The sequence below is a fragment of the Rutilus rutilus genome (assembly GCF_951802725.1).
Source record: "Rutilus rutilus genome assembly, chromosome: 6".
Taxonomy (NCBI): Eukaryota; Metazoa; Chordata; class Actinopteri; order Cypriniformes; family Leuciscidae; genus Rutilus; species Rutilus rutilus.
This window is the reverse complement of record NC_140214.1, coordinates 1,440,273-1,461,503: the sequence shown is the minus strand read 5'-3', so window position 1 is coordinate 1,461,503 and position 21,231 is coordinate 1,440,273. Positions and strand designations below refer to the sequence as shown.

General features: G+C 36.8%; 1 protein-coding gene across 1 annotated transcript in view; it reads right to left on the bottom strand.

Moving 5' to 3' along the window:
• lingo3b (leucine rich repeat and Ig domain containing 3b) overlaps window positions 1–13,441 on the bottom strand; it is a 58,093-nt gene extending 44,652 nt beyond the window's left edge. Inside the window, exon 1 of the mRNA XM_084411542.1 lies at window positions 13,159–13,441. The gene's annotated coding sequence lies outside the window, so the exon portion shown is untranslated. The remainder of the gene's footprint in view (window positions 1–13,158) is intronic.
• Between the last annotated feature and the right edge of the window lie 7,790 nt (window positions 13,442–21,231).

The following is a 21,231-nucleotide window of genomic DNA, read 5'->3' as shown; positions in this document are numbered from 1 at the left end:
GTGTGTGAGTGTGTGTGTGTGTGTGTGTGTGTGTGTGTGTGTGTGTGTGTGTGTGTGTGTGTGTGTGTGTGTGTGTGTGTGTGTGTGTGTGTGTGTGTGTGTGTGTGTGTGTGTGTGTGTGATGGGCAGGTTTAGGGGTAGGGTTAGTGCGTGCGTATGTGAGTGTGTGTGTGTGTGTGTGTGTGTGTGATGGACAGGTTAAGGGGTAGGGTTAGTGCGTGCGTATGTGAGTGTGTGTGTGTGTGTGTGTGTGATGGGCAGGTTTAGGGGTAGGGTTAGTTAGTGCGTGTGTGTGTGTGAGGGGTAGGGGTAGGTGTAGTGTGTGTGTGTGTGTGTGTTGGACAGGTTTAGGGTTATTGTGTGTATGTGTGTGTGGTGATGGGCAGGTTTAGGGTTAGTGTGTGTGTGTGTGTGTGTGTGTGTGTGTGTGTGTGTGTGTGTGTGTGTGTGTGTGTGTGTGTGTGTGTGTGTGTGATGGGTAGGTTCAGTGCAAGGGGATAGAATATACAGTTTGTCCAGCATAAAAACCATTACGCCTATGGAATATTCTCACAAGTACAGCAAAACAAACCTGTGTGTCTGTCTGTGTGTGTGTGTGTGTGTGTGTGTGTGTGTGTGTGTGTGTGTGTGTGTGTGTGTGTGTGTGTGTGTGTGTGTGTGTGTGTGTGTCTGTCTGTCTGTCTGTCTGTCTGTCTGTCTGTGTGTGTGTGTGTGTGTGTGTGTGTGTGTTGCACACGCTGTTGTGAGTGGTATAATCTTGAGTGATTTTGAGCCGCTCTTTGACAGAGATTCATCAAAGACGCCGGCGAGGTGTCATACAGCGAGTCACTATGGCAACAGGAGTGTTGTGTGTAATGAAACACGACTGGCGCCGCTCCATCATACAGACGAACGCTGAGCGAGACTCTGTCTTCCTGTGTGTGTGAAACCGTTTCCAGGAGAAACACTTCTGTCATATGGTCATCTAAAGGTCATTCATTCTCTTCAAATCTTTATTTGAATTCGTTCTACAATATTTCTCGGTTTAATCACTGACAGAGACCCCTCCCCCATCAGCCAATCACTGAGGGAAGAGTTAGTAAGCTTGATGACATCATCCATAGCAAAGAGGTCAACTCCGCCCCCTTTCTCTTAGCTTAAGACTTCTCCCTGTTCCTCAGTAAAAGTGTGTGTGTGTGTGTGAAAAGGGTTTTAGATGAAACTTTTACCGCGGTTTAGGAGAACTCTGAGTGGTTAGATCACGTTTACTGAATACGGGCCCTGGACTTTAATGATGTTCTCAAAACGTCAGCACAAAAACATTTATACATCTTTCATGAAATGTTTTTTAAATGTTGCTTGTTTAGGAAAGTTCAGAGAACATTCAAAAGTAACATTCTATCTATCTATCCATCCATCCATCTATCAATCATTCTATAATTCTATCATCTATATCTATCCATCCATCCATCTATCTATCAATCATTCTATCATTTATATCCATCCATCCATCCATCCATCTATCTATCAATCATTCTATCATTTATATCCATCCATCCATCCATCTATCTATCAATTAGGGCTGCACGATTAATCGCAATAAAACCGCACGCGATTTGGCAAAGGCTGCGATTATTTTAAGCGCAGCTTGTCAGTGGAGTGCGGCTGATCGGTAGTAAACACTGCCCCATTTGAACACCAGAGGGCGCTCTCACGCAAACACGCTAAATATGCCCCGCCGCAGAAGTACAATAACGGCGCATCATTCCAGGAAATCCCTGTCGCTGTAGCTGAATAGTCAGAAGATTGAAACGCTTTGATTAAACATGACTTATAAATGCACGACTGCCTTATTCTGTGTCAGAAGCTCATCATCTCACAGAAGGAGGAGCTCAACTGTCCTTATGAAGTGAGTTTGGAGTAAATGCATGTTATTAAATGTTGCATATACTCTTTGGTTGTATGTTATTAAAACGAGGTTCATAAATGATTCTCGTGTTTGGAAAGATATTTGACTCGTGTTGTTTTTTTCAAATGCACGTTATAAGTGACTCAAACTCACAGTGCTTTCAGATGGAGCAGCGTTTACAGAGCCGTACATCAATGACAAACTGCGCATAAAAAATAATCGCATGCCTTTGCGATTTTAAAATCGCGATAAGCGATCTCGATTTAAGTGCGATTACATGGAAATTGCGATTCAATCATTCTATCATTTATATCCATCCATCCATCCATCCATCCATCCATCCATCCATCTATCTATCAATCATTCTATCATCTATATCTATCCATCCATCCATCTATCTATCAATCATTCTATCATCTATATCTATCCATCCATCCATCTATCTATCAATCATTCTATCATTTATATCCATCCATCCATCCATCTATCTATCAATCATTCTATCATTTATATCCATCCATCCATCCATCCATCCATCTATCTATCAATCATTCTATCATTCTATCATTCTATCATTCTATCATCTATATCTATCCATCCATCCATCTATCTATCAATCATTCTATCATTCTATCATTTATATCTATCCATCCATCCATCCATCCATCCATCTATCTATCAATCATTCTATCATTCTATCATCTATATCTATCCATCCATCCATCTATCTATCAATCATTCTATCATTTATATCCATCCATCCATCCATCCATCCATTCATCCATCCATGTATCCATCAATCATTCTATCATTCTATCTATCTATCCATCCATCAATCATTCTATCATTCTATCTATCTATCCATCCATCCATTCATCCATCCATCCATCCATCCATCCATCCATCTATCAATCATTCTATCATTCTATCATCTATATCTATCCATCCATCCATCCATCCATCTATCAATCATTCTATCATTCTATCATCTATATCTATCCATCCATCCATCCATCCATCTATCAATCATTCTATCATTCTATCATCTATATCTATCCATCCATCCATCCATCTATCTATCAATCATTCTATCATTCTATAATCTATATCCATCCATCCATCCATCCATCCATCTATCCATCAATCATTCTATCTATCCATCCATCCATCCATCCATCCATCCATGTATCCATCTATCTACCCATCAATCATTCTATCATTCTATCTATCTATCTATCCATCTATCTACCCATCAATCATTCTATCTATCTATCCATCTATCTACCCATCAATCATTCTATCATTCTATCTATCTATCCATCCATCCATCCATCCATCCATCCATCCATCTATCAATCATTCTATCATTCTATCATCTATATCTATCCATCCATCCATCCATCCATCTATCAATCATTCTATCATTCTATCATTCTATCATCTATATCTATCTATCCATCCATCCATCCATCCATCCATCTATCAATCATTCTATCATTCTATCATTCTATCATCTATATCTATCTATCCATCCATCCATCCATCCATCCATCCATCCATCTATCTATCTATCTATCAATCATTCTACCATTCTATCATCTATATCTATCCATCATTCAAGTTTATCTTGACAAACTTTGCTTTTCTAGTCAAAAAATTCGTTATATGAATTTATTTGAATTTGAATTCTTTTTCATTTCTTTTTCCTTACATTGCAATTCAGATTCCTGTTTGCTACCTCAAATCAAATTCAATTTAAATTCAGAAATCGTACTGGAATTTAAAAAGCATTAAATCAATTCTGTTCTGAATAAAAATTAAAAATAAATGTTAACTGAAATAAAATATAGACGTTTAAAATAAATTTAGGCCAAATAAATGATGGGGGCATTCATTCATTATAAAGGCCAAGCCTAAACAAGTTTATTTAAAACAAAACTTTAAAACATTAGTCGCATTATATGAGTCACATTGTAATATAAGTCGCAGTACTATGACTTATATAATCAGAAAATATGGTAACAGTCATTTATTTTAACATAAATAAATAACATCTGTCATATTTACTATCAAAACAATCGTTTTTCACAACACAAAGTTTGTTTTCATTTTCGGTACGGTTTCCTGAAAAGATGGAAAGTAATTTTCCAAATATATATGAGGCCAAAACACCAGCCATTCTAATACTAGCCGAGCTATTTTAGGTGGGTAATCAAACTTTCATCAATTTAATAAATCTTGCAGACATAAGCCCTGGACTGAACCCATAACATGAACACGGGTCTGTAATTTCCTCCGCACGGATCGAGCTCTGCTCAGCTGCTCGTTTCATCTGGAAATCATTCATTAAAATGCAATATTGATAAGAGCCATATGACAGTCTGAGATTTATGGCCAGGCATAGAAAGAGGGTCATTTACGACTCACATCTGTTTCAGAACTATAAAAAAACACTAATATTTTATGTAACACTGTCTAAAATCACACAGAATCTCCAGGAATATGCGAAGAAACTTCAAGAAGTGTGTGTTCTGGCTTATCTTTAAAACGACTAATAATTGTGGAGGGAATGATTTAACGGTGGAGCGCCGGAGGAAAGCGCTGGATTCTGAGACGCATTGATGCTTGTTTGATCTGAATCAGAAGCTCTGGGTTCCAGATGGAGAACCTGAACTTCAGGAGAGTTTAGGATGAAGATCAGAAGGATGAAGAGCTTCAAGAGGAGCTTTCACTACATCAGCAACACATACCTACCTATCTATCTATCTATCTATCTATCTATCTATCCATCCATCTATCGACCCATCCATCTATTGATGCATCCATCCATCCATTTATCCATCCATCCATCCATCCATTTATCCATCCATCCATCCATCCATTTATCCATCCATCTATTCATGCATCCATTCATCCATCCATCTATTTATGCATCCATCCATCCATCTATTTATCCATCCATCCATCCATCTATTCATGCATCCATTCATCCATCCATCCATCTATTTATGCATCCATCCATCCATCCATCCATCCATCTATTCATGCATCCATCCATCCATCCATCCATCCATCTATTCATGCATCCATCCATCCATCCATCTATTTATCCATCCATCCATCCATCCATCCATCTATTCATGCATCCATTCATCCATCCATCCATCCATCTATTCATGCATCCATTCATCCATCCATCCATCTATTCATCCATCCATACATCTATTTATCCATCCATCTATTCATGCATCCATTCATCCATCCATACATCTATTTATGCATCATCCATCCATTTATCCATCCATCCATCCATCTATTCATCCATCCATACATCTATTCATGCATCCATTCATCCATCCATACATCTATTTATGCATCCATCTATTTGCTTTTCTAGTAAAAAAAATTGGTTACATGAATTTATTTACATTTTAATTCATTTGAATAATTTTTCCTTACATTGCAATTTTGATTCCTGTTTGCTACCTCAAATCAAACCAAATTTAAATTCAGGAATCGTACTGGAATTTTAAAAAGAATTCAGTTCTGCATTTCCAAACGAGTGCATTGAACTCATGAAGACAGACTCTCTCTGATCCAAACCAGATCTCACGGTTTAACCTTCACGCCAGCGTCATAATCACCTCAGAGCAACACAAGGACTCTTGTGTGAATCTTCCTCAGCACTTAAACAAATCACTAATGTAATTATCTCATGAACAAGTGCAGATGTCCAGAAGAGATGAACGATGATTGCAGTTTCACCCACAAGGTCAGTTTATATTTGTCTTAGAGTTGAACAGATTGAGCAAGAAACCTGTTGGACTTTCCTTGTTAAACACACACGCGTATCCATCTCTTTAATTAAGTTATTGCCACAATAAGCTTTAGGGCACACGGATATGATAAGATTTCAATTCAATTTAGCCTTCAGTAATAAATCTGTCTTTCTCTTTGCTCATCATTCATGTCTGCTATGTTAAGCAAGCGGAAAAAAAACGTTCCTTTAAAGCAAGGAGATTTATTTTACTGTTTCTTCTGCTCACCGGGGCTGCATTTATCTGATAAAAATACAGTAAAAATTGTGAAATATTATTGCAATGTAAAATATCTGTTTTCTATGTGAATATATAGTAAAGTGTAATTTATTTCTGTGATCAAAGCTGAATTTTCAGCATCATTACTCCAGTCTTCAGTGTCACATGATCCTTCACAAATCAGTAGGCTATAATATGATGATTTGACGCTCAATTGTTATTTTTTATAACTTAAATTATTTTTCAGTTCAAAATAACAGCATTTATTTGAAATAGAAACCTGTTGTAACATTATAAATGTCTTTACTGTCACTTTTGATCAATTTAATGCATCCTTGCTGAATAAATGTATTAATGTCTTTTAAAAAATGGAATTTGCATGAAGCAATTTGATTATGATTAGTTTATCCTGTGAGTAAAAAAATGCCAGATATAATGTAATATTCAGCCGATCATGTGATCTCTACATGTCAAAAAGTCAAAATTTCCTTGCATAAAACTTTTTTAACAAGAAAAAAAAGACTTTTAACTTAAACCTGCTAATACTCATCTTGTGGTCTATTAGCCAGATTTTTTCAGTATGACTTATGATTCATAAAGCCGGTCTCTCTTTGTCTTATCAGACAGATATGGTGTCTAGCAGACAGTCTTTGTCTTATAATAGATATCTCATAATTCTACATGTCTGTTCTTTTATTCTGGTATGAATTCTAATGAGATGAGGGTGTCAGAGGAGCCGCACACTGTTCAACACTGCTGATACAGAATCACACTGCTTTACATGCAGTTTCTACATAAAATAAGTAAATAATTAAATAAGTCACATTTCATCCAGTAAATAAATTGCTGATGTCATTCAGAACAATGACAGATCGAATGCAATGCAATCTCTTTAATATCTCAGTTGTTTCTTCTAGACCACGGGCTTGTGAGTGTATGTAAAAAATAAAAATAAAAAAAAAAGCACAATTAAAATAAATAAATGGGACTAAGCCCAAAAAAGCATGATGAGTTATGCAAGCGTGGCTGGGAGCATCAGACCGACTGCAACAATGAGTAACTAAAGACATTTTTAGATTATTTTTGTCAAAACAGCAGAAAAAAAAAAATCACAAATACAATCACTAGTAATATGATTTAATTGCTTAGGACTTTTGACCAATAGGTGGCGCTGTTATCAAGGTCAGTGTGAGGTGACAATGACACATAAAAAGTTTGGAGTCATATGCCAAGTTACAGCCTCAAAATCAGCTTGGCTTAAAATTTGTTGCTGGGTTATTCAATAACATATTTCTTTGAAAAGTAGGTTTTCAAAATGTCAAACAAACATGGCATAATTGGTATCACTGTTTTCTGCATAACTCAAGGAATTTATCAAGACCACTTTCATTTAAATAGGCAAAACTCATCACAAGCTATTAGCTAAGTTATAAGCAAAAATAGCCATTTTTCATTTCTCCTGACCAATAGGTGGCACTGTGCCGAAACACTGCAAGTATCCTCAGGTCATGCTTGTGATAATCTGGCCTGAGGCGTTGCGGAAATATAGCCTTACATCCATTTTGACATGCTCTTCATCAAAATGAGTTTGCACGTTATTCGAGAACGGTTTGGTTTATCACAAAGCTTTTAATAACTTTTAGAAAGTACGTTCAACATGTAGAACAAAAAAAATCAAAATGGCGGAAACATTTTCATTGGGGAAAATTACGTCATGGGGTGCAATTGAAGAATCTTGAGGGAAATAATAATAATTTAGTTTAGTTTCTAGCCTTTATGGTTCAAAAGTTATTAGCATAAACATGCATGCAAATTTGGACAGTTGGTGGCGCTAGAGGGATTGAGTTAGAGACTTCAAAATTGGTGCGGTTATTGTTCAGACTGTCCTCTATCTGTGTGCCAAATTTCATAATTTTTCTGCAAACAGTTCTATGGGCTGCCATAGACTCATACGCAGATGAAGGAGGAGTAAGAATAATAGTAACAAGAACACTAACGAACACAATTCAGTGCTTGGTCCCTAATAACAATAAAAAAAAAAAAAGAAGAAGTATATTATATGTATATAAGTATATTATATTATATGTTTACCATGTAAATGTGTTGATAAATTATTGAAAAATTACAATTTCTAAGTTCTTTGGCTGACAAAAAAAGGTTAGAGAATCCATCCATATTCTAGAGATCTCAACATGTTCTCACAAAATCTCAACAACATCTCAAACTGTGCTCAGATTTGCCAAGACACCAAAGACTGCAATAAAACGCCATCAATACGATCTCAAACGTTTCTCTCAAGGTCAAATGATCTGAGCTGTTCCACACTCATGTTGTAGCTCTATATACTCTTACCGCATTATGAGTCAATTGTATCTGTTTCATTTGAGGAATATTAACTGAATACTTAACTAAGAACTCCATTATGTTCCCTGATCTTTCAAAGAGCAACCGTTGAGCAATAAAACTTCCCTCTGGGAGCATTTAAGGAACGAGCCGAATAAAAACACTATTGTGCGCCGAGTCTTAATTATGTGGATCCACTCCACTAATGACAGAGGAAACTTCCAACAACACATTTCCTTTCACTTCTCTGTTTCTCCGTCAAACGTGTTCCGTTTCTCGTTACTTCATTCTACACAATCAAATAGGAAAAAACAGACGGAAGCGCTAGTTTGGGTTCGTTCATTACCGCTGATGACAAACAGGCAAACCGGTGAGGATACAGGGACCCTGCCTTTCCGGGATTGGACGCCCAATCAGCAAATGCATCAGAAATGCACAACATTTAACATGTGAAAGGTCTTTTAAGTCACCATGAAATAAAAATTACCCCCTCTTATTTTTATGGAATATTGCAGTATATATTCTAAATGATTCATCCGTGCAAATTAGGGATGCACGATATATATCGGTCCCCATATCGGTGTCGGCCGATAATTAAATTTGGCTGATATATTAAAGCAGATAAATAATGTATTATTTCCTTCAGCACTTGATAAACTTCAGATGTTCAACATGTTGGATTTTAATTGCTTGAAATATGATTGGAATCACTTCAAAAAGGAAAATATAGTTAAGTGCAAAATGTGCCGTCATATCGGCTACGTGAAATTATAATGAGAACATGGGAAATGGATTTTAATTGTGAGACTTCTGTTTTTGCAATCAGGCTCACAAAAATTATATAAAAATTTGGATTTAGATTTATCGGCCAATATATCAGTTATCGGCTTTCAAATATAAAGAATTATCGGTTATTATCGGTATCGGCCAAAATGTTCATATCGGTGCGTCCCTAGCGCAAACCATTGTTTTAAATTCATGTGTCCTTCCCCTCTCTCTCTTCTCTTCTCTTCTGTGATGATGTGGGCGGGGCAACCTGTCACTCACATGAGATCCACCAATAGCAAACCACAACCATCCAATCAGTTCCTCACAGACACAATCAAGCCCCGCCCACATTTGTTCTTGTTTGAGAAGCGTTTCACTCGGATATACTGTACATCACAACAGGGAGGAAAAGTATATCAACAAATACCTTACATTTCATTTAGAATTTAATGTGCATCTGTTTGTGCATTTTTTCTCCTATTTGAAGAATCATTCAAACGCAATTTTGCATTTAAAAGACGTCTACTAGTCGTCCAAACACAGCTCAGACGTCTAGGCTAAAACAAGGCAAAATTTGGGCTGTCAGTGAAAATGTTATAGTCTAAACCAAAGCCCAAGAATAGACACGTCATTGAAGACATGAAACCAATCACCTAGTAATCACTGTTGACTTTGCTTACATGATGGAATATCATACATCTCGCAAGTTATTTTGGCAAACACGACATGCAGCCAAATTCAAGGTTATTTTGGCTAGAAGTGTGTTACTCATCGGACTATATCGGGTCTATAGTTAACCGAGACGCTTGCTGGGGTGGTTCAGGGTTAGTGGTTTGTTTGTCCGCCGAGTATGAGCAACACTAACAGTGACGCTAGTCTTAGATAACACCACTCGTTTAATGCTGCTCATTTCAAATTCAATGTACGCCTTACGTATGCAAATGAGCACGTAATCAAAAGGAAGCAACATCCGGAAAAAAAATCATCCAATGCTAATCAGCACAAACAATGCATTTATTCCAAATCACTGGTTTTAATCATAATTGTCATCCCGGAGGACAAACTAATGTGCAGTTCAGCCATAATCAAGCTTCTGTTCGAGTCCTTTGCTTGATTACCGCAGACACTGGATGATGGCCAGTGTCTGATTCACCTTCAAACGGACACGGCAAACAGAATGACGCTAACATGTATGCTATGCATATTATAGCTTGATTTCTCTCTCTCTCTTTCCATCTCTCCATGCTCTGTCTTTCTCATGCTCTCGTTGGCGGTTTGGGATTGTAGCCGGTTTGAAACCCTCATGGCCTTGGGCAACACGGTAACGCGCCTGTCAAAAACACTTTCTGTTATAATGGCCTGGACTTGCGAACTGGAGAGAGGCAGATAACACGCTGTGCACACACACACACACACACACACACACACACACACACACACTCTTATCTCACACTGTTTTCTGCCAGATATCAACGGCTATGTTCCTTAACTAGTGCACGTTCCCTTCACGAAGAAGTCAATCCCTGACTGTTATATAGAGACTTGCTTTGCTTGTATATCAGATTTTTTTCTGACTCTATCAAAATATGAGTCATCCAGAGTTTAAGATCTTCTCAACGATGGCTCAAACGAAGCTCGCCATCACAAAGCTCAATAATCCGAGCTTTTACGATCCACACATTTGTACTCTTACTGACTGACAAATACTGACTCATTTGTGCCTGTTTTTATTTCGCCAGAGGAATTTTTTTGGCATCTGAGACAAAGTTGATACCTAATTGAATCTAACTAAGATCTGCCAAATTTGAAACACAAGTCTCAGAGCAATAAAATGTTCGTCTCGGGCGTCTCATGTAACTCATAATTACTTTCATTTGGGGTTGTTTTCTCCAAGGGAGACAGACAGTGGCTAAAAAAAAATATCAACAGTACAAAATAAATATGACAAGAAATGAGACTGAATAGTCCAACACCAACACTATTGGAAATCTCCCACTTCCCCCTTCTGAAGTCAGGATAACCACATGATCAAGTGCTTTGTTGTCGGAAAAAAATTTGAATCTTGGAGAATTATTCTGACTTATTTCTTGGGGAAATCTTATTAAAGCCAAAATGCATTTAAGATATTTAATCAACATCCGACGGTTTTTGAATAAAATGTAGCGACCCATTCATAAACATAAACGACCAATCTGTATAGTATTAGTCAGTTTGCTGATAATTCTGGAATTTCGGTCAAATAAAGTATGGCTGATGTTAAATATAGGGATTGTAGTTGATCCGTACGGACCAGGCTCAAGGTTCGAAACGCGCGTGATACTTGGATTAATTGGAAAGTTTAACCAGAACAGAATGAAAGTTGCACGTGTTTTAGGTCCTGTTAGATTAAACATGCAAGCAATTTTAAACCAATCGAGTGCAAGAAGATGAAAGAGAACTCAATTCACAAACACCGAATTCCCTTTCCTTCTCTATTTGTGCTCGAACGGACACGCACACATGCTTAATTATGTCAAAATGCCCGTCTCGGTGAGTGTCCTCGTAAACGCAGTCGCTAATGGCTAACGTGAACGCAAAACACTGAGAGAAAAAAACGAATGCGTATCATTATATTGGATCCGTGCATTTACTCTTAAAGTGACAGCAGCCTAATATTCCTGCCGCTTAATCAAACAACAAAATACAAAGAGAAAATCACCTTTGTAGCTTTAACAAAGATTAATTATATTTAATTTATACAGTTGAAGACTGTTATTTTACATTTGATTATTCAATTTCTGTACCTGAAAAAAGAGTTACTTGAAAGAGTTGTATCTTTGTTCTATTGCAATGTAATTTGTTCATTATTTTAAACGCAGATTCACTCCCCTTCAAAATCACCCCAATCATTCTAGAATTATTCATTATTTCCAAATAGAGCTGTTCAAGTCATCTGTTGAAATAGTTTTCATATCGCAATATATAATCGCAGAAAAACAAAACAGGCATATTGCATTTCCAATATCGTGCAGCGCTAAATTACAAGTTATGTTTGCTGTGTATAAAACATACAAAATGCTTCAAATGGTTACTCATATGCACTACTTTAACGGCAAGACAAGGCGATGCAGCTGTTGAGGAGAAACTTCTCCTCTAATTATGTCCAGTTTCCCACTAGGAAACTCATATTTACGATAATTCCAATAGCATTTGAAGACAGCATTAAATCAGTGAAAGCATGAAGGAGGAACAGAGAAATATAAGTGAAATGAAAGTGCCTCCATTGTGCCATTACTCATTATCCTTTCCATCCAGTGAAGCAAGCTTCATTTATACAGAACATTATTCAAAAGAAATTTGCTTCAAAGCAGCTTTACAGTAAAAATCAGCTTGAGTCTCAAAGCACTGTTTCCTCGTGATTGATTACTGTTTTAATAATCACTCACATGGATTACACTGGAGGAAATGGACTTTGCTGTTCCATATTCCTTTAAGCTGGAAACTAAATGTATAAATATTTGATTCAATTATGAATATACACATACTGAAGTAAAAATCCCCAAAGCAGAAACGATAAATGTTTACAAGACATATTAATACTAACACACACTACAAGACTAATTTTCATATGGTTCGGCTTTTTATCTTTATATGTATTTATTTGATCTTTTTTAACGTTAATTCTTTGCATAAAAGAGGCCCACGCTATTTGTTGACATCAATGCTTTGACATGCACACGAGTTAGTGTGAAAATGAATTTTGAGTCAATACAATCTGGTCATGAAATGCGTTCCGGGCGACAACCTTCTGTCTCGAAGCGTGCGTTTGAGACTTGAACATGACTCTCTGGAGCTCAATCCCTCACCAGTATAGTGTTTTAAAATAGAAAAAGCCATAATACACGACTGAACAACATCACACAGGCTGGATGAGAGTCGGCTCACTCTATCCAAACAAAACTTCCAGTGTTTCCTCAGCATCCAGGATGAAAGCGACACACTCCTGCACAGAAAAGCCTCAGATAATGTTGCATAACCTCAGTGTTTTCACCCACGCGCTCCACAGGTATCTCGGCTTCAGGGTTCACCCGTGCGAGTGTGTGTGTGTGTGTGTGTGTGTGTGTGTGTGTGAAGTTTACTCACCCAGGTCTTGGCTGTGTCCTCATCTGTGTGTCTCCTCGGCTCCTGCTCGCCTTCACCTCCTCATTCATGTCTGTCCATAAGTCACACGACCGAGTCCATACGTGTCCTCAAGCCCGAGTGTGTGTGTGTGTGTGTGAGTGAGTGAGTGTTTACGTCTGGCATCAGAAACGCGGACCACATAAAACCCTCTTCCTTCACGCGCACGATCAGAGATGCTCTTCCAGAGTGTGTCAGCGCGCGCTCGCGCTCGTGCCCGTGTGTGTGAGAGACGGAACACACACTGTCTCTGTCTCTGGCGCTGTCTATCTGCTGCTGTTAGGTTTCGCTGATGCTGACACACACACACACACACACACACACTCACTCAGGGTTCGTCTCACAAGTGCAGCACTCGAGGAGAAACGTAGCGTCGCTAAGGGCTCGTGATAATTCAATTACTTTCCATTCAATTCAATTCACGTAGGCTTATAGCTTCTTTTTTTTTTTACAATACATATCCTTTCAAAGTAACTTTACAAAAATTGCATTATAGCGTTTTTTTTTACAAAACATTTCCTTTCAAAGTAGCTTGACAAAAAAATGCATTGCATGTCATAAAGATTTAATATGTTCCTAAGCGATTTCTTTGTTATTCTGGGTGGTTGCTTATGGAGGACCATAACCCATAGCAGTTTGATTCTGGGCTCAATCTGGCTGAGTTTCGGCTGAGAGTTACGGCCCAAGATTGGCCCAAAAGTATGGAGTTAATATTGTGCCATAATTCAACAAACAAATCCAGCATTTTGTAAACAAACTCGATCTGCTTTGCAAAGGGAAACTCGACATTGCAAAGCAGATCGAGTTTGTTTGCAAAATGCTGGATTTGTTTGTTTAATTATGGCACAATATTAACTCCATACCAAAAGCTGCTTGCCAAAAGTACATTTAATAATTTAGCAGACGCTTTTGTCCAAAGCGACTTACACATGATGAGAGCAATAGAAGCAGTTAATCAACAATATGAGTGTTGTGACCCTTCCCAGTTTAGTCTAACTATATGCAAGTAGAAGAGAAGAAAAATACCAGAGTCAACCAGATCCATGCCGGAAGCAAACCAAAATGTCTTCCATGATGTCCCCATCAGCCGTAACTGGCCCAAACCTGCCAGAATCGCCAGATGTCCGCCAGAAAAAGAGTTAGTTAAAGCAAATGCTGATTAACTTATTTAATACTGCAAAAATAGCACATATTTGAAAAGAAGCTTTACCACTGGCAACTTCACCTTCAAGCACAATCCACTTCAAAAATATCAAATGAAGTCGTTGAATTGAACTCAGTGACACTATTATCTCACGTAGAGATGCTTTATTATAAACTCTCCACATGCATGTTGTCTTGTTGCGCAGTTGCAAATGCTTTTTCACGCTGGCTTTAAAATGTTCTGTTGTATTTCCCCATCATGCACATAAATGCATGTTTAAAGGCCGCCCATGTGCTGGAGAAGTGTTTGTGCTTCTCTACAGGAGAACGTGTGTGTGTGTGTGTGTGTGTGATGGCACGTCTCAGGATCTGTGTGTGTGAAACCGCAACACTGAACGAGTCTCACACCGTCTGCCTCAGTGTCTCGACTCTCGCTGCGTTAACATTGTAATTGGATTTCACTTCAGCAGCCATAAAGCTTGCTCTGTGTGTGTGTGTGTGTGTGTGTGTGTGTGTGTGTGTGTGTGCACTGCAGTCCTTCTCTGTAAATCTACACATTCAAATCATTTCAAAAGGCAAGCGAACAGAAGGCTTCAGCGTTCACTGTTTTCAGACTAGCATCACAAGAGTCTGAAGCAAAAGATGCTGCTCAAACTGTGGAAAAGTTCATGCAAGAGTTCAGATGAGGCTCTATATGACTACTGAGTTCAATTATTCAGAGACCTCATTTAATATGTTCAAGTACAGTTATAGGGGACTTTCACTGAATATTAAAACCAGTCGCTTGAATGATATTGTGATGAGCTAGAATTAATTAAGAATTAAGTCTTTGCAAACTAATAAAAGTAGATAGTGAGGCTGTTAAGCTCAAACAATTATAAAAACACCATAAAAAGTATAATAAAACTAGATTGTGTGTTCAATGGGAGGACGCGAGTTCAGATTTGGAGCAACACAAGGCCGAGTGAACGATGACAATGATCATTTTGGATGATTTATAACTTCAGTACTTCAATAACTCATGTTAAACATCTTCATTTTCCAGGATGCTTTATGAAGTAAATGAATGACGACATTAAGCCAGTGATCTCTCCAAACAAGCGTCCCGTCACACAGACAAACAACTCAGTCGGGTTTGTGCAAATTGAGTAAATTGTTGTTCCACTGAGGGAAAGAATGAGCCGATTACCGATCTCGTTATTCTGCACGTCATTTATCATCCGTGAAACCTCGTTTTATCCACGCGTTTACAGATTGCATGTGGATTTAGAAGTGCAATTGATTTTTTTAAATGGCTTGATGTAATGTGCATTTCACTACGGAAGCCAAAAGAAAGATAATCATGCCCTGGTAAGACAAATAATCAGATGGAAATGGATGCTTAAAAAATGAAAAGTCATAATTATGACTTTAAAAGATGACATTATGACATACTAAGTTGCAATTATGACCGTAAAAGTCATACTTATGACATAAAAAGTCAGAATTATCACTTACTAAATTGAAATTATTAGATTAAAAAGTCAAAATGACAGTCATAGACAGTAGTATGACTTTTTATGCCATTATTATATCCTTAGTATGTCAGATTGGACTTTTTAAGTTTAGTTTTCAACTTATATATCATAATTTCGAATTAGTAAGTCATAATTTCAACTTTTTATCTCATAACTGACTATTAAAGTCTTAATTTCGACTTAGCATGTCATAATTTTGACTATCATAATTTCGACTTAATTTTGACGTCAACTTAAACTTTTTATCTAGTTTTCACTTATCTCATCATTATGACTTTTAAAGTCCTAATTTTGACTTAGTATGTCATCACTTTGACTGTCATAAATTCAACTTAATTTTGACTTAAGTCATACTTTTGACTTAGTAGTCGACTCAGTCAATTTCAACTTAACAATTTTGACTTTTTGACAGTTTCATTTTAACTTTGTCTTAATTTCAGCGTAATTTTGACATTTTAAGTCATAATTTTGACTTTTATCTTATAATTATGCCTTTTATAGTCATCATTTTGACTTAGTATGTCATAATTTTGACTTTTTGTCAATTTTGACAAGCAATAATTTGACTTTTCATCTCACAATTATGACTTAGTATGTCATATTTTTGACTGTCATAAATTCAACTAAGTCAAGTCATAATTTTGACTTTTTAAGGCATAATTTTGACTCAATTGTTTGTCATAATTTTAACGTTGTCTTAATTTCAACATAATTTTGACATTTTAAGTCATAATTTTGACTTGTATCTTATAATTATGCCTTTTATAGTCATAGTTTTGACTTTTTGTCAATTTTGACAAGCAATAATTTGACTTTTTATCTCACAATTATGACTTAGTATGGCATAATCTCAAATGAGTATGTCATAATGATGATGTACAGTACCAGAGCATGATTTTTTCCCCTTATGTGCTGGAAATGAGCTTCCCTAGTTTCAGTCATGCATGAAGCCGACGGTTAACCAGATGTGTTTGTTTCTCATCCGTGTGTGTCGAGATGCACTCGAGCAGTAAATATAGGTCACAGTCACACTGAAGCTTCTCTCAGTCCTGACACACAATAACAACACACACTATTGACTTCCCCATCCAGCTCTCCTTTTATCCGTCGCTTCAGCATCTCCAGAAAATCCCATCTCAGGATCCGTTCTCCTGACACACATGAAGCCCGGTTTAACCGTAATCCAGGGCTGGAGGCTGAGGAATTATGGGAAACATATTGCCCATCATTAGGGAAGCCTGGATTTGACACTTGGAAATGGTGGATACAAACGTGCACAAAATAATGGCCTAAATGTAAAATTCAATTCAATTTAATTTGCATTTATTTGTATAGCACTTTTCACAATACACATCGTTTCAAAGCAGCTTTACAGAAAATGCGTGAAAAATTCAATTGCATGTAAAAAATTTATTAGTTTTAACAAACTAACTAATAAACTTAATGTTTGTTATTAGCTATTTTTCATCTATTTGATTTTATTTAAATAATAATTTTTTCAAAGTAAATTCATTCAAATAAATCTGTTCATTGTGAAAACAATTAAATTTATTCAGTTAAAAAAATATGAACATGTTTAAAACATGGCTAGCTGCGAACAAGCAATATTTAATTATGATAAATAAACCTGATTATTGTGACATTAAAACACATTCAGGTCATCAGCAACTATTATGCAAATCTGTTTCATTAATGTATGGATGACAAATTTGCATCACATTTAAAAGCACATTTAAATACAGAATATCCACGTTTGTTTATTATCAATAAATCCAATAAAATTAAAATGATCAATAAATTGAGAATGGCTTGTTCCACGGCTAGCCATATTTTAACCATGTTCACAATTGAACTGATTCTAAGCAATTTGAATAAATGCATTTTGAATATAAAACAAATCAAATAGATACATATATAAACTATGCATTTAATTTATGCATGATTGACAAATATGCATCACATTAAGTTGTTAGTTTATGTTAAAACAGTGAAATGCAAATGAATGTAAGTGTTATATGTGACTGAAATGAATATGTTCTGAGTGTACAGTGAGTCTGAGAGAGTAAGTCACTGACTCAAACGCCTCGAGGACGATTAACAGAGACTGTTCTTGATTTCTTGCATCCGCTGAGCTGGTGAACCCTTCCTGAAGCAGTCGAAGCTGAAGATGCTGAAGCATGAACACCAGAGCAAGTGTTGGTGCATCGAGGTATAAGGTTTGGGCTGAACGAGGTTTGGATGCGATCTTCTGTTGTTTCTCATCACATGATGAGTGTCAGTTCAATCACATCAAGAAATAATTGAAACTACATGTTTGTCAACCACAATCATACTAAATCTTAACCAAATAACTGCATTTTGCACATCATTTTTCATGCAATGTTATAAGCATATTTTTCTGGAAAAAACACAAAGTACTGCTTAGGATATTTTTTAGCGTATTACCATATTCATGCATCTTGATGAATGATGTATAATCCAACTGTTTCCCTTTGAGCTAAAATATCTACTGAGATTCTAAGTTAATATTTCAATAATTGATCAATACATTTGCATGTTCATGGTTCTCTGATGTTGGTTGATGATCAGATGACATGCAGGTCAACAAATAATATATTAAAAAAAAAAGTATTTTGATTAGTATGTATTTACATATAATTTATTTCAATTTGATGGTTTCATGATTTATTTTAATTATTAGCTTTAACTTGCAAACCACAAACCGTGAGTTAATGTGTGTCGGTTCGATCAGATCAAGAAATGAGACTAAAACTTGAATCTCATTTCCATCTTATTTTCATGTCCACTATACCTTCTGCTCTTCATAAAACTATTTAGCACATGACATGCATTAAATGCAGAAGCTCTTTTATTTTTCTCCAATAGGGTATATGTCGAACGTCGCATGACGAAACCGGAAACCTGGTCTCATCGCATCCGCTTGTCATAGAAAGTGTTAACAGCCGTATGAACTGATGCCGATATCTATGGAATTTTAAGGTAATCAGCTAACCTACCTATCTCACTTTGTTATTGGCTTTTTATTCTATTTAAATATCTAAACGTTAGTGTGAAGATTATTTTTTTTTTTTACTTTTAAATATCGATCTTCACATGCGAGGGACATTGGTTATGATCATCTTTGCTCGCTCCTTTTAAGTTATCTTGAGTAAAATAGTAAAAAAATGCATGAAGCACATACAAAAGACCTGAACCGGAAGCGATGCGTTCTGTTTTCCGGTTTCGTAATGCGGCGTTCGACATATACCCTATTAAATCTTAAAGTCCCCGTTTCAATAATTTTCTCCCTTAAAACTCACCTCTAATCACCAAAATGACATATTTAAGTGTCTTTTCCTTGAAAAAAATGTTCTTAATGCCTTAAAATATCTTGAATGTAACTCAACACCCTTGCCTCATTTAGTATGCGCGGCTCTATGAATATGCAAATGAGCCCCGCCTCCACTCACTCACTCAGCTCAGAGAGCCACTGGTTGAGGATCACACGTTGATCTGATTGGTTACAAGGTAGTTTGTGACGTCAGAAACACCAGCGATTTCAAAGCGTGTTTTTGAGACTGTCTTTGGTTCACTGCAGTTTTAAGGAGGAAATACTCAGCAATGGTGTCGACTCATGAATTTACACATGCTTTGTGTTAAAGCTTATTAAAAACACCACATAGACACATAAACAACATTTAAAAGCTGGATTTTCACCACAGGGGGACTTAAAATTATCTAAAAATCACAAACAATTTGTGATAATATTAAATAATAATAAAACTCACCAGAGTCAGTATCTGGTCTTTAATAATGTTCTCAAAATATAAGCACAAAAACATTTATACATCGTTCATGTTTTCTCTGAAATGTTACTAAGTTTCGGAACATTTAAAAGTAACATTCAAACAATGTTTGAGGAATGATCAAATGGAATGTTCCCTTAACGTTTGCATTACCAAGAAAAAAACATTTTTAAAACATTTAAAAAATGGACGTTTTCAATGTTCAGAGAACGTTTAGAAATAACGTTTTAATGGGAATGTTGGCAAATATTTATTTATTTAATGTTAAATATTTATCTGGTCGGACTCAGTTCGTTCAGATGAAATCTTTTAAATCGCAGATATCTCAGATAACCAGTGGTGTACCTCAAGGCTCAGTCTTGGGCCCTCTTCTGTTTGTGTATTTACTGCCTCTAGGACAGATTTTCTGTAAATTTAATATATATTTTCACTGCTACGCTGATGACAACCAGCTCTATATATCTTCAAAGCCTATAGTTCAGTATTACCGCCTTCATCTCTTTTGCTTTGTCTTTCTGAAATTAAATCATGGTTTACATGCAATTTTCTCAAAGTTAAAGGAGAACTCTGGTCAATTTTAACATTGAGCTCATTTTTTTGTACATTTGGAGTGCTGTCAGTACAGAGAACAACGACAAAAATCGGTGTTGCCTACACCGAGTTATCCTCGTTTTAAAATTTGCACCCTGTTGACTTCAATGGGGCAAGTTTTAAACCTGCTTTTAGCCTCTTAACATCCTTGATGTGTCATTACAAGTGCACAGGTCATGTGAGTGATTCCTTCTGAGTGAACGCGGGTGAATCTGACTGCAGTAGATGTGAAAGATATGAATAAAAATGATGTTTATTCAGCCAGCGCACATACCTGTATTTACATCCTGTTTTCGGTCGAAGTCCACAGTAGTCGATTGTCGAGTTCACGCGCGTGATCATAGGTACTAAATCAAAACTGCGTAATTGTGGAAGTTTTACACTTACTATCGACAACTCTGTTATCTTTCCTTCTTCTCAGGTCAAGAGTCTGGGTGTCATCCCTGACAGTACTCTGTCTTTCGAGGCACATGTAAATAATATTAAACGGTCCGCATATTACTATCTGCGAAATATGAATCGTCTTCGACCATCTCTCTCTGTTAATGGCACTGCTGTCCTCGTGCATGCATTAGTTACCTCTCAGATTGACTACTGTAACTCTCTGCTCAGTGGTGTTTCACAGAAACGTATTCATAAACTTCAGATGGTTCAGGACTCAGCAGCTCGGATCATTACACGAACACCGTTGAGTGAGCATATTACTCCAGTTTTAGGGCACCTTCATTGGCTTCCATTCAGATATCGTATTCAATTCAAGATTTTACTTTTTACTTACAAGGCTCTTCATAATCTAGCACCTTCATATCTGAGTGAACGTCTTCATGTGCATGTACCTACCCGATCCCTCAGGTCTTCTGCTTCTGTGACTCTTGTTGTGCCATCTGTGCGTTTGACTACCGTGGGAAGTAGAGCCTTTAGTTGTATTGCTCCGACGATCTGGAATACTTTACCTCAAGATCTACGTAATAGTCTTAGTC